Here is a 14,530-nt window from a genome sequence, read left to right as displayed (position 1 = left end):
GACGACCAAGGTAAGGCCACCATCTTAACTCTAAAAACTGCACATCGTGTTACGTATGTGCCTTCCTGTCACATGTATGCTTCTAGTACCTCCCCTCCCTATTGCATGTATACCCCTAGCTTCATCCCCTTCCTGTTACTTGTATGCCTCTAATACAACCCCTTCCTGCTAACGTATGTGTGTGACGTGGTGTGCCTGCCCGAGGTTATAGAAGCTTGTGGTAGAATACATTCCTTCCTCACACTGGTTCAAGTCACCCTGGGAGAGGTGAGCACTTGCATGTCTTGTCTGATGTCTCTTTAATTTACCCCTCAATTACACAACCACCTCCTAAGACCCATTTGGTTATGGAGGCTGGTCCCCCACGCATCGTGAAAACAAGCTTCCTGCAAACTAATATCAAAGGAGAATTTATTGCTTGGACATGTTAGTGGTGCAGTGATTAAGCACACAGCTGCTAAAGGAAATGTCAGCCCACCAATTTTTTTTTGCTGTTTTATTAGCACTTTATCCACGTGTCATACAATTCAATAATTCAATCATATCAAGAAGAGTTGTACAATTTTCATCATATTCAATTCTACAACATCTTATAGTCATTGTTACTCATGTAATAATTTTTCTTTTCTAATTGTGGCAAAAAATATACACAACAGAACATTCTCCAATTCCAAAACCTCTACATATACAGTTCAGTGTCATTGATTATACTCTGTGCTGTACAGCCACTATTGATATCCTTTCCCAAAACAGAATGGTCATGAGCGTTTATTATAATAAAGATTTAAGAAAGTTAAAAACTGCACTGGTTAGTCCAGGAAAACTGTGCTGAGAGGGTAGCAAGGATTGGCCTAGAATTTCACTGGGAAACTTTCCCCCATCCACTCTACAACATTGATCTTGCCCCCTCAGACTTCTTTTGGCTCCCCAAACTCAAAGAACATTTAAAATGAACATGATTTAATCCCTTGAGGATGCCAAAGTTGCTATTTCGATGTGGCATAAATTGAAGAATGCAGGATTATTCTGGGGAAGGGTTAGAGATAAATATACTGTCTTCAAAACTATACGGACTAGGAGAATTTGTCAAAAAACAATAGCTTTAACTGTAAGGTCAGCAGTTCAAAATCACTAGCCAGCAGCACAGAAGGATGAGACTATAAAGATTTGCAGGCTTGGAGACTCAGGCTGGCTGGCAGTGGAAGTGATGCCCCGGGGGAATCACTTGATTCTAGCATGAAATGGCAATTATACCTCTACAGTGAATCAGACACATATATATGAGATAAACCATAAATGTAATGGATGGATTTGGGGCTTACACTTAATTTTAGCCCCAGTCTAAGAACAATTAGTTCTTACGGCATGGCCCTACTTAATGTTCCCCTTCATGAAGAGATCACTGGAGATAAGGGTGATATATCAAAGTGTGGTGAAGAAACTAGAAGGTGCCTGGCTATCAGAAAGAATAGTATCAAGTGTCTTAGAGGCTTGTTTTCAAACAAGCAGCTATCTAATTGAGGCATCAACTAAGTCCAGTGGGAAGAAACACATCCAGCCGGTATGATCCAAGGATGGCAAATAATGCAATACAAATCTAATGGTATCCGAGTTTAAATTGTGAGCACCTGGTTTGCAAAAGACAGATGTCAATGGAAGCCCAAAATCCATTTGCAGGGTCCACACATGGGTTAAGCCTCCTAAAAGAAATGAATATTATTGACAATACAAAGTGATAAATGCTATAAAAGAAATTTGTGCAAAGTGCTTTGGTAACTGTGGTTGAATTGGAGTTTAGTGAGAATTGTAGACCTTTGTGTAATTCAGTACTTTTTTTTTAAAGCAAAACAAATTTCTTCTTGCAATGACTCAGCCAAAGGAAGCGAAGGACATTGGTGTCGATACAGAGAACGATGTTAATTTTTATTAAGTTGTAGGACGTTTTTATCCTTTAAAAGGAACATTGACCAGGGGCTCAAGTAGAAAGCAAATGTTTTGAGAATGATGATGGCAACAAATGTACAAATGTGATGACACAATAGATGTAGGTATGGATTGTGCTAAGAGTTGTACAAGCCCCCAATAAAATGATTTAAAAATATATTAAAATAAAAGGAACATTGAACAAACTGGTTGTTAATGGTATTTTGCTAAAGGAAAACATAACTGTAAATAACTACATCAGAGCCAAAAGCTGGAAGTTTATTTAAAATTTGATGTTTTCCCAACCAATGGAATTGAACAATAGAATTGTATGTGAATGGATATATCGGAATGTGTAAGATAGTCAATAAAACTATTATAAAAATAAAATAAAATTTGATGTTTTATATAAAATAACACACCCTGATTTACAGACTTTTAGTTTATTTATTTATTTTGGAAACTGGTGTTCTTTTTGCTAGGTTTCTGGGGTGGTGTACCTTGGTTCTTGCTTCTCAACGGTGAAAGAATTCATACAGCAGAAGCACTTTTGTAAATCCAAGTCACTTTTATGAGGGAAAGGGAAGTGTCAGGCATTATCGTCTCAAAGGGTGAAGCAGTATCTCTCCAAAGCATGCAATGCCGCATGGGGGTGGGGGGTGGGGGGTGGGGGAAAGTTCCAGACTGAAGATGGCCACTTCAGGGTGTTGTAGCCTACTGTCTGTTCCCAGAAAGAAAACAACCCAGACCGCCCACGAGTTCAAAAGAAAAAGTTTTATTTCCTGCGCAGGGACCGTCAGCCCTCTTTGAGAGGAGTCTGAGCGGTGGCCTAATTTTCCAAAGGTTTTTATACTTTTGCAATGGGCAGGTATGCAAGCAAGCAGAGTACTGAAGCAGGATATTACGGTTAGCCATTCTTACTTGAACAATCACTGCTCTTAGTTCTTCCAAGCCTTCTGAACATACATTTCCTTCGGTACAGTCCGTTGAGCATGTCAGCACAGCCTGCCTCCCTAATATCAGCTAGTTTATTTATAGTTGATAGCTAGTTCATTGATAGTTAATAATGGCTTCTATCAGCTCAAATGGCTTCACTCTTGTCAGCACTGTTTAAGCTTTTCCTAGAGCTACTACATTCCCTCCTGTTCATAGCCAAGTTCAAATCATTGAATCAGCTGGGTGTATGGTGGGCTCAGCACTAAGAGTTTTATGGCTTGTGCTTTCTGTGTAATGAATGCCACTAGCTTATTGATGATTATTGGTCCAAATGTAAGGCTTAACAGGAGGAGGACTAGGGGTCTGGCTAGGACCGTTACTAGGGTAGTTAGCCAGGGTGACCAATTAAATAGCTTTTCAAACCAATTGGTTCCTTCATTTCTTTTCTTGTCTCTTTCCTCTAATCTTTTCCTAACCAGGGCTCAACTATCTTTAATGATTCCTGAATGGTTTGCATAGAAACAACAAGTTTCTCCCAATGCCATGCACAGCCCTCCTTGTTTCAAAAAGAGCAAGTCAAGCCCTTAGTGGTTTTGTAACACAACTTCTGCAAGGGAGTCTAAATGGAAAACTGATTTTTCTAATCCTTGTAAATCCAAATCAATTTGCTGACTAAGAGTCTGATAGTTTAAGTTTCCTTGTAATAAAGCAGCTGACCCTACTGCTGCTGACCCAGCAATCCCAAGCCCTGCTAACAGTGGGACCAAAACTGGGGCTCTTTCAACTCATGCAGAAATTCCAAAGTGATCCCTACACCTCCTTCACCAGAATACAGGTACACTTGAGGAATAACATGCACTAGCACACAAATACCGAGTCCGCTGCTAATACTGGGGATAAGAGACAGGGTGTTAGTCCTGTGGAACAGCAACCTACATACCTGTCAGAGTAGATAACAAATAAGGATCAACATTTGGTTCAATAAGAACAGTTTGAAGGCAAAAATCTCGATACCTTGACATATTTAAGGGATAATTAGATGAATAAAAACACAGTCCTTGCCCTTGCAAATCTTCTAAAGTGAGCTTAGAATTTAGCCCGTTCTGACTCCACCTGACTGCTGCTTAGTGTAATCCTTCATACTAACATTTTTAATTTGATCACAGCCTGGACCAATAGTGCTATTTGTACCTATGCCTACATAGTAAGGGGGAGCAGGGTTCAGACAAAGCCAACAATCAGCTGTGAGGTTAGGATTTGTTGAGTTCGTAAATTGGAATACAGCATCCAGAGTCTTAAACACAGAACCTTGAGGTGGCTCCTGAATGGGAAGGCCCTTTGAGTTGGGTTGGCGGGGAACGGGAACGTTACTGAAGAGTCTGGAGGGTGCGGCAAAGGAATCTTAGTGACACGCCACTGTGGCTCTTCAGGATTTATCACTAGGTTTGGGCCTATAGGGATGGGAGGTTGCCATATTTTACTTTTCTGGATAGTAAAGGCTGTCCTGGGATCTCTACCGTTTACATAAAGTCGAATTCTCCACGTTTTCCCAGTGAACCACTTTTGCTCTTAATAACGCTTGAATCCAATTCTTATTGGGTTACAAGTGGCGGGATTAAACCCCTCAGACTTTAGTTCCATCCTTTCAAAAGTAATATTAGGGTCTTCTCTAACAAGTTTCCACCCTTTGGATGAGATAGTTTTACAACCCCAAGCTGCACAATGGTAATGTCCCTCCCCTTGGCAGTTAGGGGGTCCAACAGCAGGGCATATATAGAAATGGTCATTTCTAAGCTGTTTTTTAAAATTTAGATTCGAGCATCCCCTTGGGGTGTAGGAGTTACTATATCTATGCCCACCAATGATCTTTACATGCAACTCGGGTTCAAACAAATCAAAGCTAAAAACGGGGGTGTCATCCAGTGTAAGAGGTTACATTTTTTTCTGCTGGAGGTTCGGGTAACAGTCCACAGATGTGTTTGTGGTTGATGGGGGAAACGGCGGGTGCTGTCAGCGATTTTCAGACAGACAAAAACAATTATGTTCTGCAAAGTCTTAATTTTAAGGGGTTTTCTGTCTCTCTGAGTGTCCATCTTTTCCGGATATGCTCAGGGAGGGCTTTCTTTACTTGTGACTGATGAATGCACGCCCCTTCTCCGCTACTTTAGCAGCAGTTGGTGTTGTAAGCATCACCTGGTATGGGCCAGTCCACCTTGGTTCTATGGTGTCGGCTTGGTGCTTCTTCACCCACGTCCAGTCTCCAGGTTGCAAGTTGTGGGCTGCCTCTTCACCTTTCCCTCGGTTGGGCCCAAAATGAAGGTGTCAGAGCATATTTGTCTCTCTCACCTGCTGCACAGCCTGCAGGGACTTAATGAGGGAACAATTAATGACTTCCAGTATTTCTACCTCTTTTAGTCTTAGTAGGATTGGGGGAGGTCTACCAAACATAAATTCAAATGGGGTAAAGCTTTTCACATAGGGAGTGCATCGGACTCGAAGTAGGGCAAAAGGTAAAAGGTCAACCCAGTTTTCGCCAGTTTCTAAATGCAATTTACCTAAAAATTCCCTTAGGGTACTGTTCATTCTCTCTACTTGCCCTCAACTTTGGGGCCTATAAGCACAGTGGAGCTTCCAGTTAATATTTAGAAGCGTTGCTAATATTTTAGTAATTTGAGCAATGCATGCTAGGCCATTGTCGGACCCGAAGATGGTGGGAAGGCCAAATCTAGGGACAATTTTAGTTACTAATAATTTACGCACAGTGGTAGCGGTCTCCTTCTTCGTTGGGAAGGCTTCCACCCATCCAGAATAGGTGTCCGTGAACAACAGCAAATACCGGTAGTCATACCTTCCAGGTTTGATTTCCATAAAGTCCACCTTCCAGAATTCTCCAGGACAACTCCCTCAAGCTCCTGGTTGGGGTTGCTCCTTTTCTTTTCTAGGGTTGTTTACCGGAGCACATGCAAGCCATGGTGCGTGACATCTGCCACCCAGTGTCCAAGCCTGGGTATGTAAAGGTACCTGCGGAGCAACTGAGACAATTCAGAGGACCCCAAATGCATACCTTCATGCAGTCCTTGAATCGGATCTCTCCCCAGTGCTTCTGGAATGAATCTTCTTCCACCGGGGTGGAGCAGCCACCCTGGATGCTCCGAGTCTTTTTGGCAGCCCAGCTCTTGGCTTACTTTTAGGTCATTCTCCGAGTATGCAGGTTGTGGCGCTAACAGGGGACAGCATGGTCACAGCCATTCCTTGCTGCTTCTTTCACCGCCTGGTGAATTATAGCTACTCTTTTCGGGAGCCATAAAGCTTTCAGCAACTTTAAAATGTCCTCTTTGTTTTTTTAATCTCTTTACCTTCTGACGTGAGCAACCTTCTTTCTTGGTACAAGGCCCCATGAGAATGCGCAGTAGCAAACACGTATACTGCCTTTGGTGCCGAAGCATTACTGGCCAGAGGTTGCACCACTGCAGCTCCGGACACACATGATTCCTCAAATACATAGCTACTGCCATCCGTATATAAGAGGAATGTCTTTTAGGTCAGGCCTGTAACAGGAAAGAGATTCTAACATGTCAACACCATCATGCACTGGAGCTTGATCGTCAATGTCTGGCAATAGGGTGGTTGGGTTCAAGACAGAGGTTTTTAAAAATTGTACCTGTGGCAGGTTAAGCAGCAGCACATGATATTGTATAATCCTGGTGTTCAAGAGCCACTGGTCCGGGGGACTTCTTAGGAGGGTTTCAACCATATGTCCCCCTACCACAGCAATATCCTGTCCCAGTGTAAGCTTCTTAGCTTCTTTAACTAGGATGGCGGAGGCAGCCACAGCTCGCATGCAGCTCAGCCATCCTGCAGCTACAGAGTCCAATTTCTTTGAAAGATAGGCCACAGGTCACTTCCATGGCCTCAGATCCTGAGTTAGCACTCCCTTTGCTATGCCTCCAGCCTCACGTATGAACAATTGGAAAGGCTTTTTTATGTACAGAAGGACAAGAGCGGGTGCCCATATGAGCACCTTTTTTAAGGATTCAAAGGCTTGCTGGTCTACCTCAGTCCCTTTAAGTTCTTTTTCCTTTCCCCCAGTACTTGCATATAGGGGTTTGGCTATTTCCGCAAATCCCAAAATCCACAATCAACAGTACCCCAAAGCTCCTAGGAACTCTTGCACCTGCCTTTTATTCTTGGGTGCTGGAATTTTGAGGACCGCCTCAATGCAGCTGTGGGACAAGATTCTTTTTCCCTCCTCCAGTTGGTAGCCTAGGTATACAGCTTTAGAGACACACAGTATCTTGCAGATACCTTGTACCCCAATTTACCAAGGACTATTAACAGGTCCTCAATAGCCCTTTTGCATTCCTCCAGGGTTTCAGAGGCTAGGAGGAGGTCATCTACATACTGGAGCAAGGTTACTTTGGGATGTTCCTCCTTGTATTCCTGTAAGTCTTTACTCAAAGCCTCATCAATAGTGTCGGGGAATTTTTAAAACTCTGGGGCACTCAAAAAGGGGTTGTATTTCCCTCTCTTTGGCCCCTGGGAACCTGATATGGTGGTTTAGATATGGGTCAGAAGCCAGCTCTTCTCCCGCCCCGGAGTCCTCCTGCAAAATGGGATAAAGCTGACCGGCAGGAGGAGGCTCGGTTTTAGGGACTTGGACCGGTTTTTTTACCTCTGGTCCCGCCACATTCCTTGAAGTGTTGGAAACAAGAACCCTTTCTTTTGGGGGAGGAAAAAAATATTTTATATATGCTGGCTTATCAGTGGCAATGTCAATCCACACATCGATATAAGGGGTCTGACTGGGATGTCCCGGTTCCCCATAAACATAATAGGGGAAGGGAAAACGAGTCTTGCGGGGGGCCTGTCAGGGACTCCTTCGGCCCAATCACTGTTACAGAAATTGCGAAGTCTCCAGTCTTTAGGGTTAAAACCGTATGCTGTTCGTGAGCGCCTAGAAGAATCAGAGAAGTTAGCAAAAGACATCAAGTGGTGTCGAAGGCTTTGGTCCCATTTTGGAACTCCCTGGAACCTTGAAAAGGGTAAAATGAACACTTAAAGCGACAACCCAGACACAAAAGCAAAAGCAGCAAAGCAGCGAGCAAACAAGAATGCCAAGACCCGAGAATAGCCACGGGGAACCAAGAGGGGCTCTTCCCCTTTCAAGATACCAGAGTTCCACAGGGACGTCTCCCTGGGCCTCAGGTGACTGTCATGTGCCGTGTCCAGCTGACAATTTGCCCCCAAAGGTGCACCATTCAAGTCACTCACCAAATGAACTGGGGCGAAAGCACGTCTCTGGAAATTCCCTAGTTCTGGGGAGAGCGCTCCTATAAAAGAGGTCTCCTTTCTAACCAGGATGGGACAGTGGCAGTAGGATCTCTGTGGGACCTCCAAATGTTGTAGCCTACTGTCCGTTCCTGGAAAGAAAACACAGACCGCCGACAAGTTGAAAAGAAAAAGTTTTATTTCCTGCAGCAGGGACTGTCAGCCCTCTCTGAGAGGCGACTGAGCAGTGGCCTGTCTAATTTTCCGAAGGTTTTTATACGTTTGCAATGGGCAGGTTTGCAAGCAAGCAGAGTACAGAAGCAGGATATTACGGTTAGCCATTCTTACTTGAACAATCACTGCTCTTAGTTCTTCCAAGCCTTCTGAACATACATTTCCTTCGGTACAGTCCGTTGCGCTTGTCAGCACAGCCTGCCTCCCTAATATCAGCTAGTTTATTTATAGTTGATAGCTAGTTCATTGATAGTTCATAATGGCTTCTGTCAGCTCAAAATGGCTTCACTCTTGTCAGCGCTGTTAAAGCTTTTGTTAGAGCTACTACAAGGGGAACATGAAAACCGCATGAAAAGAACACAGGGACAAGAATACAAATCCAGCGTGTGGAGCCAGGGGAGAGAGGGCAAGACCTGAGAGTGCAGAGAGAGAGGAGCCCAGAGAGGGCTCAGGGGCACATGTGCTTGGCCATCAGACCTGCAACAGAGCAAGAGGGAGTGGCTTGCCCTCAGTCTGGTCTTTATCCCTGCCTATCCCCACTGGCTGGGGAGGCGTGGAGGAGGGTATTGACTGACCTTATTGGTTGAGTTTAAGCACACCTATGTGATGTCATGTCTCTGGTGCCAAGCACTGTGTGTGGGCCCAGGTAAGATTTTCCCATAGTTTCTAATTATGTACCTGATTCCGTTCCAACCCCTTTATTCTGGCAGAGCCAGCTGATTTTCATTTAGTGTAGGCATTCGGTGGAGACAACCCCCTTTGTCCCTAATCTAGCTACCTTTCATTTTGAGGCTCAGTATAGAGAAATTATAAATTGTACATAATTTGAATATAATTTTTTTTTCTTTTTTTGATTCGGGGTTCTACTGGCTGTAGTTCTGATGTGTAGGGTTGGGAGAGAATGCAAGGGCGGGCAGTTTGTCCACTTTGCTGCTATGGCTGAGGATGTCCTTGGAAACGGACTTAGCTCAGTATCCACAGCCAAGAGAAGACACGAACTCTGCTCCGGGATCTCCAGCCAGCTCATGGATCTCCCTGCTCCGGATCCCTGACCTGCTTATGGGTCTGCAACCTGCTCTAGATCTCCAGCTAGCAGCCACATGCTCTTGATTTTCTGATCTAACAATGAGAGACCAGAGCAGGTGATTCTGTAAGGTTTCTGGGATGATTTGCCTCGGTTCTTGCTTCCAAGAATTCACGTGGTAGAAGCACTTTTGTAAATCCAAGTAACTTTTATGAGAGAAAGGGAAGTTTTGGATAGTACAGCCATCTCTGGAAAGCATGCAAGGCCGCATGGTGGGGCCCTGGGAATGACCGTTAAGAGAAGTCCACAGAATCAAAAGAGGTGTCAGGGAAGAGAGTGCAACCCCTGAGAGGGCACGCACGTGCAATCCCACCCTCTGACCTACAGAGGGGAGCGCCTGCCCTCAGTCTGCTTTTTATCCCCTCCTATCCCCACTGGCTGGGGGGCGGGTGCCATGGTTGAGGGTATTGGCAGATCTTAGTGGTTGAGTGATGTAATGTTGTTGCTGCCTAGTTGTGTGCCCAGGTTGACCTTCACCTGGGCCTAGCTGACCTTACTGTGGCATGTCCAGCTTTGGATTGTCCTTATAGGTGTCTAATGTGTACCTGACTTCTTTGAACCCCTTTATTGTAGCATGGACAGCTAATTTTCACTTAACATAGGCATTGAGTGGAGACAACCCTCTTCTTCCCTAATCTTTCTACCTTTCAGTTCTACATGGGTGCCATCTTCTCTGGCATTCTTCGATTAACAGGCTTTTAAGATACCGTAATTTGATTTATTTAGGGTCCTGAAGATAAGAAAACACTTCAATATCTACTTATTCTTAAATTCCTTACAGAAGTTCTCTGTGGTAGGTGGGGTTATCTCTGATTTACAGATGAAAACTTCTTTGTTAATGAAATTTACTTATTCATTCCAGTATTTTCATTGTACCAACTAGAAAGTTCCAGATTGAATACAGGTCTTTTGACCTCGAATATCATTCTCTACCCTCTACACCAGTGGTTCTCAAGCTTCCTAATGCCGCAACCCTTTAATACAGTTCCTCATGTGGTGGTGACCCCCCAACCATAAAATTATTTTCATTGCTACTTCATAACTGTAATTTTGATACTGTTATGAATTGTAATGTAAATAAGCTGATATGCAGGATGTATTTTCTTTGCTACAAATTGAACATAATTAAAGCATAGTGATTAATCACAAAACAATATGTAATTATATATTGTGAAATATTTATTTGTAATGACAAATAAATGAAATTTTGTCTTGAGCATGGTGTAGCATGGATAACAGTCTTCATCCTGGGTACTTGTATGTGGGCATATCTGCATGTGGGCGGACCGCCTGGAGATGGATAGAAAACAGTGTCTCAGTTCCTAAGACCACTGGAAGTACGTGTTTTCCGATGGTTTTAGGTGATCCCTGTGAAATGGTTGTTCGACCCCCAAAAGGGTCACGACACACAGGTTGAGAACTGCTGCTCTACACTATAGTCCTCTAATATATGAATCATGTTGCTTAAACAGGACAAATGTATTTCTTAAAAAACTGAAATACAAATACACACGTATCTGTCTCAAAGACAGTCAATGAGGCAATTGTTGATCTTTTCTAGGTAGATTTTATAATGTTAGTGTTTCATTTCTGAAGTTTAAAATTTGGGTAAATTTCAATTTCTATGTAATATAGCCAAGTATTTATCTTTATGCTAGAGTTTGAGATTCTTTTGATATTTAGCAGTTGGAAACTTTCTAAAGTTAATACTTTTAATCATGCATATTACACAATTGTATAATATGCTCATAAAATTGTATTTTGAGCATGTTGCTATTTAAAATTTTTTTCCAAGGTAGGGAAAAAAAAGAATTTGGGACTTGGGACTTGGTCATTACATGACCTTCTTTGGGAGGGCCTCCAGGTGGTAATGTTAGGTTTCTGGGATGCTACACTTCAGGTCTTGCTTCTCCATGCGGAAAAGGAATGTAAATCCAGAGTGAGGATCCAAGAGCAGGAAATTCCAAGAGAGTGAGCAGGTAACGAGCGGGCATGCAGGTGTGTGCACACAAGCACACAGGAGGAATCTCAACCTCTGCTTGCAGAGCACACCGGAACCAGAGAGAAGAGGGCCTGCAGCCTGCTTTTATCCCCTCCCAGCCTCACTTGCTGGAGAGGCCTAGTTGAGGGTTTTGGCTGATCTTATTGGTTGAGTTTAGGCACACCTGTGTGATGTAATATTGCTGGTGCTTAAGGTGGGTGTGCCCAGGTGTACCTCCCACCTGGACCTAGGTGACTTGGGTCTGAGAATGCTCAGTTTTGAATTTTTCTAGAGGTGTCTAATTAGTGTGTCTTAGTTCTTTGCAACCCATTGATTGTGGCATGGACAGCCAATTTTCATTTAGTGCAGGCATTCAAGGGGACAAACCTCCTTTATCCCTAATCTAGCGACCTGTCAGTAACAGTCTATACTGTTTGCTGCTAAACAGAAATACTACAGATGGATGCCTTTAACAAACAGGAATGTATCTAGAACGACAGAAATCTGAATTCAGGGCACAAGATCTAGGGGTAGGCTCTCCCACTCTGTGGACTCTGAATCCAGCATTCCTTAGCCATCTCCATGTTTCTTGGCGTCAGTCTTCCCTTGGTCTAGGAAGAAGGTTGGCAGTGCAGGGACTACAGATCCAAAGGGAGAACTCCTTTTCTGGCTCTTTTTCTTGGTATTTAGGACCTTCTCTCTGCTTGTTTCTCTCCCCCTTTTTCTCTTGTTGCAATCAAGGTGTGAGAAGGTAAAAGGTGATGGGGACCACATCCTTGGAAAACTCCCCATGTGGGATATGGCTGTGACCTAAGCAAAGTAACCTTAATGCATTTCACCCTAATTCTGCCTCATTAGCATAACAAATTTAATTGTCTTTTAGCATAACCTCAACCTGTCTCAAAAACCATGGGGCAGAGGTTAGGATTTACAAGCTATCACAAAATAGAGGATAATCACTCAATACTGGGAATGTTGATCTAGTCAAATTGACACAGATTTTAGGGGGGGTACTATTTGATGCATGACACCAAACAGGGGAAAACATCAGGCGCAGCAAGCAACAAATTATAGAGAACGAAATAAGATAATGTGTTAGTCTGGGTAGACTAGAAAAACAAATTCATGGACACTCATATGTGTATAAGAAAGGGCTTTATCTAAAAGAGCAATAATGTATTGAGAAACATCCCAGCCCAGTCCAGATCAAGCCTGTAAGTCCAATATTAGCCCATATGTCCAATACTAGTCCATAAATTCCTCTTTAGACTCATGCAGCTATGCAATAATGCCGAATGCAGGAAGATCAAATTCCAGTGGGTGGAGAGTCTTGTAGATCCAGTGGCAGCACTGGAAGGATCTCAGTGCTGACGTGGGTCTCCACGTGGCTGTCATCAGTGTGGCTCTATGTGGCTTGTCAATAGGAATGTCAAGCTTAGAGTCTGTCTGTAACTGGCCTCCAGTGAGCTGTTTATCTCTGTGGCGCCTCCAGATGAGGTCATCACGCTGCGGCCTGACAGGCTAGACTCCACCCCTCTGCAAATTGACACAAGATTATGTAACTACCACAGATTATATGTGAAAAATCTTAACAAACTTATGTCATATGTATCAATGAAGCATCTTTGAGTTTCAAGTAATAGAAGCCACCTCTAGCTGCATTGAGCAAGAAGGATATACCTTCTAAAGGAAGCTAGGTGCTCACTGATTCTCTCTGGGTCTAGTGATAGGCTTGGAAAGCAAACAGGAACCCAAGAAGAGCAGAAGACCGAGAAACAGGACCCCAAAACAATGTGTGTGTGTGTGTGTATGTGTGTATGTGTGTGTGTGTGTGTGTGTATGTGTGTGTAAATGAGTTATTAATAGACAAGGCTGATAGTCTTTATTTCTTTTTGGACACACCAACGGTTTGGCCACAGCGGCCAGTGGTCTTGGTGTGCTGGCCTGGAACTCGAAGGCCCCAGAAGTGGCGCAGCCCTCTTGGGCCTGGGTCTTTTCCAGCCGCTCCAGATCTTCGTGGAGTTTGTGGTCCAGACCGTTGGCCTGGACCTGGCTGTATTTGCCACCCTTCCCATCTTTCTGTCTATCCAAGAGGCAGTCTAGAATCTTGTACTGCCGTGGATTCTGCATGATGGTGATCACCCGCTCAATTCATCTCCGATGACTCCCTCGGTGAGGGCGCTCTCCTCAACACCACGAGCATATCTTCGCCCCACACCCTTAATGGCAGTGATGGGCAAATCCGCCGCCCATCGATGTTAGTGTTGAGCGCTTGCAAGATGTGCTGGAACTTCTCAGGGATTATTAGAGACATGGCGGCGGCAATGGCGGCGGCGTGTAGGCAGGCCTTCGGTGGAAGAGCAATTTTTAATTTATTTAGCCACATCAAAGATTCTGCTTCTAGATACAGCTGGCATCTGTCACTCTCTCAACACCTCCCTATAGATTCAAAGCCTCATTTCAAATTTACATTCCCTGAAGGGACACTATTCCCTACAGATTAGTAAATAAACTCAACCGAGCCTGTGCTTACCTTGCTTATTAGGTAATCTGCTCCCGGCAAGAATAGACTGAAAAAAAAACAACAAAAAAAAACCAAGACTTTCTACAATGGAAAGACTACACCTCTCCCCTAATTGAGAAAGTATCATTGGTTGCAAGACAGTCAGAAAAAAAATTGTTCACCACACCTGGCTTGCACTGAACTCTATTAGGCATTGTACTGAACAAAGGCAGGCACTGAGGTAAGGGTATTAGTGGAATGTCCCATTGAATCTGCAAAACCAACACTTGAGTTCTATTAACATAAATGAGAAAAACAAGTCTTAGATTAATTTGCCTAAGGTTAGACAGCTCTCTTATTGCCATTGAGTCAATTCCGACTCACAGCTATCCTGGAGAACAGGATAGAACTGCCCTGTGGGTTTCTGTCACTCTGTAAGCGAGTAGAAGGTCTCACCTTTCTCTCACGGAGCAGCTAGTGATTTTGAACTGCTGCCCTTGCAGTTAGCAGTTCAATGCATAATCCACTATGTCAGCTGGGCTCCCCTAGGCCAGACAGTTAGCAATTAGTAAAAGAGAAACTCAGACTTAGTGAATTTGAT

The 14,530-nt window shown here is 43.7% G+C and overlaps 1 pseudogene; it reads right to left on the bottom strand.

Annotated features, from left to right (window-relative positions):
* Window positions 1-13,308: 13,308 nt before the first annotated feature.
* On the bottom strand, window positions 13,309-13,746 carry LOC101642264 (annotated as a pseudogene).
* Window positions 13,747-14,530: the final 784 nt, after the last annotated feature.

This window comes from Echinops telfairi, unplaced genomic scaffold (assembly GCF_000313985.2).
Source record: "Echinops telfairi isolate 266 unplaced genomic scaffold, ASM31398v2 ScPeMD7_8;HRSCAF=38, whole genome shotgun sequence".
NCBI classification, from domain to species: domain Eukaryota; kingdom Metazoa; phylum Chordata; class Mammalia; order Afrosoricida; family Tenrecidae; genus Echinops; species Echinops telfairi.
This window is presented reverse-complemented; position numbering and strand designations above follow the sequence as displayed.